Raw genomic sequence first — 6,731 nt, forward strand, 5'->3', positions numbered from 1 at the left:
ACTGATTTCAACTAAGTTCGGTCATGCGTACTGATTTCAACTAAGTTCGGTCATGAATGACAGTATGCTTACCCGTTTGCATACTGGCGAACAAGACCAGGTCCGGAAACTTAGGTATGCGTACCTGTTTGCGCACCTGAAGGTTAAGTTCTAAAATCGGTTAAGTATGTTTACATACTCATGAACAAATACACTTATATAATAAGGAATGCAATCTTTGCAAACCGTGGCTATAATGTTCATGAATTGATTCGAGTGAATCATAACCGATTTTGCTTCAATTGTGTCTTGCATACTTCTATGAGACACAAATGTTGTGAATCTACCAAGACTTTAAGGTTCCACCTAATGACCTTCAGGTTCTTATATCATCGAAAAAAGATAACTCGAATAGAAACAAATAGTAATTTGCTCTACCCGAAAGATAAGACATATAAATTTCTGAGTGTAACTAAAAGTACCATTACATAAAGATTGATATTATGTTCTAAATATAAAGCCCTGTTGAGAAATGTCACAGGGATTTCATAACATTCAATGTATCCGAAAATCACACTAAATCTAAGAAGTTTATAGACACACTCAACACAAAATAGTAATCAAACAAAGATGAAATGGATTAAGCATTTAAAAAGACTTATTGATGATAACTTAAGAACATTGAACCCATTAAGTGTCCCCTCTTATCTTGGCAAAGAGAGGTTTAGCGTCTCATTGTTGTGTAGATAGCCATTAGATATTTCTATTGAAAAACACCAAAACAACAAATAAGAAAAACTAACAGCAAGACCTAGCTAGAAAACCAAAGAATAAAAAGAGGAAAAAGTGGTATTCTAGCGTACCCTTCTTGGTTGATTAAGCTCATCCTTTATACATCAACAACTTGACTTCTTCTCTAACTACTTGATTCAAACACTTCCTGGATTAGGGGAAAGCACTCCATATAGCTGTAACGTCTTCCACATATTTCTGCTCACACCAGCTGAAATCGGTTGTTGAGCCTTAATTACGGCCTCATTCCATTCCATGTAACCCATCAACATCCAACAGACAAACCACAACTTGCTTCTTAGCCGAGATACAAGAGCTGCAATCTGAATTCACTCGTCTCCCACTGGTTGCACCATCTAAACCAACACACCAGCATAGTTGAAGCACAAACAATAAAATTTCATATTAACAAACCCCAATCCATCTGTTGTTGTTGTTGTTGTTGTACAATCGAATTGATTCAAACTCTGTCCATGGGATAAACCCCCAATCTCAAATCTTATTTCAAAAGCAGAAACCCATCATTACTCAATTCAATCACCATTCATGCCTTTGCTGCCAGTATTAAGATCCAATTTCAGATATATAAAATCTCCAAATTAAACTCAGCTTCATTCACTTCCAAGATCTGTACAGCCACCGTTTCACGGCTGAAAACTGCCCAGATGCCATCATCACCAGCACCATTTCAATTGAGCTCTTAACCCTTCTAGTTCTCGGCCATGACAGCAAAAATCATCTCCTTGTACGACTGAAACATCACCCATACAACATCCATCTACTCAAGATCAGGTTACAGACCAAACCCATTCAAGGTACCAGACAACACCACAACTGACTGTACTTTTCTTCCTCCATTAAGACCCAAACTTGAATCACAAAACCCCCAAATTTCAGTTCCATTGTTGACCTAATTTCACGATCTGGTACCGTTGTTGTTGTACTTGTCCACAATTAAGATATTCAATTCAAACCCAACATACGAATCCTATAAATTGATCCATGCCAAACCTCCAAATTCCATTTGTTGCTGATGTTGAAATCATGAATGAATTCACCTCATGGCCCATCCATTCTTCAGTTGTTTGAACGCCCAAAACATTGAATCTGACAGCACCTTCAAGAACTGACTTTGCTGATTTCGCGAGAAGAAACTGAATTCCAACGCCACTCTTTGCCGTCTCTATTTCCGTTATCCACCGTCGGTAATGTTGGTGCTCAACACCACCAGCTCGATTGAGAAATTTTGTGAAGTAGAGAAAATGCTGTTGAGGTTTTAGAATATACCGCCATAAAGGATGTGGTAATAGAGTAAGCCACGTCTTTGATTCTCTAGACCCACTAGTGCATCTCACACGTTTGGCAAAGAAGACTTCTCTCCCTAAAATCAGCAGTTCTGGCCACCAGATTGCTCAAGTGATGAGGCAACATGAGCTGTTGACTTGCCAGCAAATTCATGTGTCTTCCAGGTCACAACTCTCCGTCTACATTTGGTGCCGTGATTGACTTGAGTGGTGCTGATATGTAGAGATACCAGGCCAGCCACTTTGGTCATTCATGTCGCAAATTCTAATTAGCTCATTTAGCCGTTTATTCTTTGGATGAACGAATTTCACTTGTAATTCTTGTAAACGAGTTAAAACAATATTATTAGCCAAATATCGAGACCTAGCTAGTATAGATGTGTGTATAAAAATGTCGCACTTACATTCTTATCAAACTCCCCCACACTTACATTTTTCTAGTCCCGAGCAAAATAAAAATAAATTATATCCGCTACACAGCTGAATATAGAGAGACGTCTGCTAAACAGCTAGACTGAACCACTAAACAATGATTGAGAAATGTCTGCTAAACAGTAAGAAAAATCCGCTAAACGGCTGGATTAAAGGTGTCAGCTAAACAACTAAACAAAACCACTAAACAGTGGTGTAGAATGACCGTTAAACAACTGATCTTATCATGTAAAATTTTCACTTCATTTTTTTTAAAGCATTAAAATGTACAAGCAACAATCAAACATAAATATGCAGACATAGAATCAGAAAAGCATGGATATAATTCACCCCACCCCCAACCTAGTTTCTACATTATCCCTAATGTGGCAGTGGTTAAAAACAATTCAAAGGTGGAAAGGGGTAATCAGCCGAGCACAAACATATTATTCATGATAAAAAAAAGAAATAAAATAAAACTAAATTATTTTACCACTGTTGCAGGTCAGTTCGGTTGCATTTAGCCCATGCAACAAGCCTTTAAACCTCAAGCTCGCACAAGAGGACGAGTTTTTGTCTCGTGAGGGCTTCCAGCTGTGATACCCATAAACACAAGGGTTGTCTCCCTAAAGCGCTGAATTTTATGTCTCCAGCCAGACATCTGCAAAACACAGCCAATCAAGCATAAGAAGGATCCTCCAGAGTCGTGGTATCGACTTCTGGATTCACAAGTTCCAAAACTGATTTCAATAGCTGCACATTAACCTTGAAGATGTTGTTGTTAATCGGGTTTTGAATGCCAACAGTACAATCACGAAATTCATTTTTAACATTAAATGGTGACTTGAACTTATCATAAAACAATTTCAAATGAGAATCATAGCAAAGAACTGGTTCAACTGTTTCCCTAATAACATGCTTATCAAAACACAATTTCATTTTACATTTGCAGTTTGTATCTTCCCTATTTCTGATCTCATGAAGCTCATTGAGCTGTGACTTCCTATGTGCGGAAATACTAGGATCAATTCCTTTCTTGTCTGCAATACTCCAATCTGCGACACTTATATGCTTCCTAACAACATGTGAATGCATTATTTTCTGTTTGTCATTAAGTTCAGATGGTAAGAAAACTTGAACATCTCCATTTTGGCCTAAAACATCATAATCCAGTTCATTAGGAAGGCGATTGAGGTCAGGCTTTGGGAATTCTACATATCGAGACAATGGCTAAGTCTCACTAATTTGAAGTGACTCAAATCTAGACTGCCACTTATCCGTTTCCAGCAACAGGGATGAATTCAATAAAGAATTAACTTCTTCAATGTATCCATCATGATCTAAATCCAATAGATTAGGAAGACAAGCTTCTAAAGGAACCTTCGCTTCTAGAAGAGATGCTTTTTCCTGCACACATGTTTCAATCATATTAACTTCATGAATATCATCACTACCACCTGGACCTTTACATGCATCAAATATATTCAACTCAACAGTCATATTTTCAAATGAAAGATTCATTATCCTAGTTCGACAATTAATCAAGGCATTTCCATTTGCAAGAAAAGGACTAACTAAGATGACATGTATTTCTTTACTAGCATTAGCTACAGGTTGAGTATCCAAAACGATAAAATCCACAGGATAATAAAATTTATCGATTTGAATTAACACATTCTCAACTACCCCTCTCGGTACTTTAAAGGATCTGTCCGCAAGTTGTAGAGTGACCGAGGTGGATTTTAATTCACCTAAGCCCAACTGCTCATAAACCGAGAAAGGTAGGAGGTTTGCACTAGCTCCCAAATCTAGAAGTGCTTGTTTGATCATGAAATCCCCTATTATACAAGAAATACTAGGGCATCCCGGATCTTTATATTTGGGAGGAGTGTTATGTTGAAGAATAGAACTTACCTATTCCGTGAGAAATGCCTTTTTCTGCACATTGTGCTTCCTCTTGACCGTGCAGAGATCCTTTAAAAACTTGGCGTAAGCTGGAACTTGCGTAATCACACTCAAGAGAGGTATGTTGATCTTCACCTGCTGAAAAACATCAAGGATATCCTTATTATCAGCCAACTGTTTAGTAGACAACAAACGATGAGGAAATTGAGCATGCATTTTCTTATCAACATCAGAATTTTCATTTTCAGTATCACTGTGACAGTCATCGCCCTTGGGTTTTGGAGACTTCTCAGGTTCGTTTACCTTCATTGGAGTCTCTATCACCTTACCACTTCTAAGAGTGGTGACAACATTAGCTTGCTCCAAGTTAGAATTTTTAACCTCAAATTGTCCCTTTGGGTTAGGTTGATTTTGGGCAGGCAATGTCCCTTTCTCCCTAACATTGGGACGTGATTCAATTCTAACTATGCTAGTTTTCATCTCATCCAAAGTCTTCATAACATTCTGATTTATCTGTGTCTGTCCCTCCATAAAAGTTTGTAAAGTATCCTCAAGATTATTCTTATGAGGTGGCACATAAGGGTTACTAGATGGAGACCCTTGGGGAACATTAAGACCATTCATGGTAGGACCATTCCTCCAACTGAAATTAGGATGGTTTCGCCAATTTGGATTTTACGTTTATGAATATGGGGAGCTAAATGGTCTTTTATAAGTATCTATGGAATTTGCTTGGTCATGTAATACTTCTTAAAATGCTGGGATCGTAGGACAATCCTTAGTGTAGTGTTCCAGACATTCGCAAATACCACAAGCATGTTCTACCGAGTCAGCTACCTTAACTACATTTGGTTTCTGAATAGCATCAACTTTCCTATGCAAGCTAGCAATTTTAGCATTCAAATCATCTTCCTCACTCACCACATACATTCCATATCTAGAGGTAGCTAACGGTTTGAACATATTTCTATCCGTTGTGCCTGAAGTATCCCAATTCTGGGCGTTTTCAGCTAGCGAATCGAAGTAAGTCCAAGCATCATCAGGTGATTTATTCAAAAATTTACCATTACACATCATTTCAACAAACTGACGCATACATGAATTCAAACCATCATAAAAGAAGGTAATTACTCTCCAAATTTCATAACCATGATGAGGACAGCTAGAAAGCAAGTCTTTAAATCTTTCCCAACACTCAAAAAACGACTCATTTTCCTTTTGGGAAAAATTCATGATATTTTTCCTAAGAGTGACGGTTTTATGCACCGGGAAAAACTTTTTCAGAAACACTCTAGTCATTTTATTCCATGTCCTAATGGTATTTTGTCGCAAAGAATGCAACCAAGTCTTGGATTTCTCCTTTAGAGAAAATGGAAACAATTTCAGTTTCATGACATCTTGAGTCTGTAGATGGTGGATTTTCGACAAGGGATAAAATCGTGAACTCATAATTATACGAAGCTCTGATCCAGCAATCAGACGTGAGTATTGAGACGCGGGTCTCTCATCTAATTCTGAACGGAGAGTACTTTCTCTCAGAGTACATGTAGATATGTAGTCTCACGACTGGACAACGACATATCTCATGAACACTGAACACTTTCAATGATTATTTCTATATAGTATCACGAGATGGACGGCTCCTAGATAGCTTGCTCTACTAGTATAGAGCGATAACGTCTTCAGGAACAAACAACGAGTTTACCCTGACTATATAAAGGATATGACTTACCGACAAGCTCATATCGGGATAATTAATGCTCCTAGACAGCTTGCTCTGCTAGTATAGAGCCACAAAGTTAATTATTCCTAATTAAGATTAATTCTGTCGTGACATTCACTACTGAATTCCAAGAATAATCTATTATTGCTCCTATTCCATGGTCGAATCCACGACTGGTCCCATGGAATGGCAATAACAATTGCTCCTATTCCATGGTCGAATCCACAGCCTGATCCCATGGAATGGCAATGAGAATTGCACCTATTCCATGGTCGAATCCACGACTGGTCCCATGGAATGGCAATAAACAATTGTTTTGATTCTATGATCGAATCCACAACTTGATCTCATAGAATAGCAATAACTATATTATCTCATTACTCCGATTTCATGATCGAATCCACAACTGGTCTCATAAATGGTAATAGATAAATCTTAATTACTCCGATTCTATAGTCGAATCTACGATCCCGTGGAATGGTAATGCTCACTTTATTATTCTGAATTTGTAGTCAAATCCTCATCTGATCCTATGAATTAATAATAAACATCTTATTGCTCAGTTTTGTGAATTATTCTCCATCGAATTCCACAATTAGTAATAAATAATCAACAAT

The 6,731-nt window shown here is 37.7% G+C and overlaps 1 long non-coding RNA gene and 1 other non-coding gene across 2 annotated transcripts; one reads left to right on the forward strand and one right to left on the reverse strand.

Moving 5' to 3' along the window:
* Positions 1-412: 412 nt before the first annotated feature.
* LOC113300143 lies at positions 413-2,033 on the reverse strand. Its single transcript, XR_003335461.1, has 2 exons — positions 843-2,033; positions 413-742 (listed from the first exon to the last, which is right to left on the reverse strand). It is a non-coding gene; the product is annotated as an uncharacterized LOC113300143 (long non-coding RNA).
* Positions 2,034-5,535: 3,502 nt separating this feature from the next.
* Positions 5,536-5,642, forward strand: LOC113300716. The gene has a single exon (XR_003335905.1). It is a non-coding gene; the product is annotated as a small nucleolar RNA R71 (small nucleolar RNA).
* The last annotated feature ends 1,089 nt before the right edge of the window (positions 5,643-6,731 follow it).

The sequence above is a fragment of the Papaver somniferum genome, chromosome 7, assembly GCF_003573695.1.
Source record: "Papaver somniferum cultivar HN1 chromosome 7, ASM357369v1, whole genome shotgun sequence".
NCBI classification, from domain to species: domain Eukaryota; kingdom Viridiplantae; phylum Streptophyta; class Magnoliopsida; order Ranunculales; family Papaveraceae; genus Papaver; species Papaver somniferum.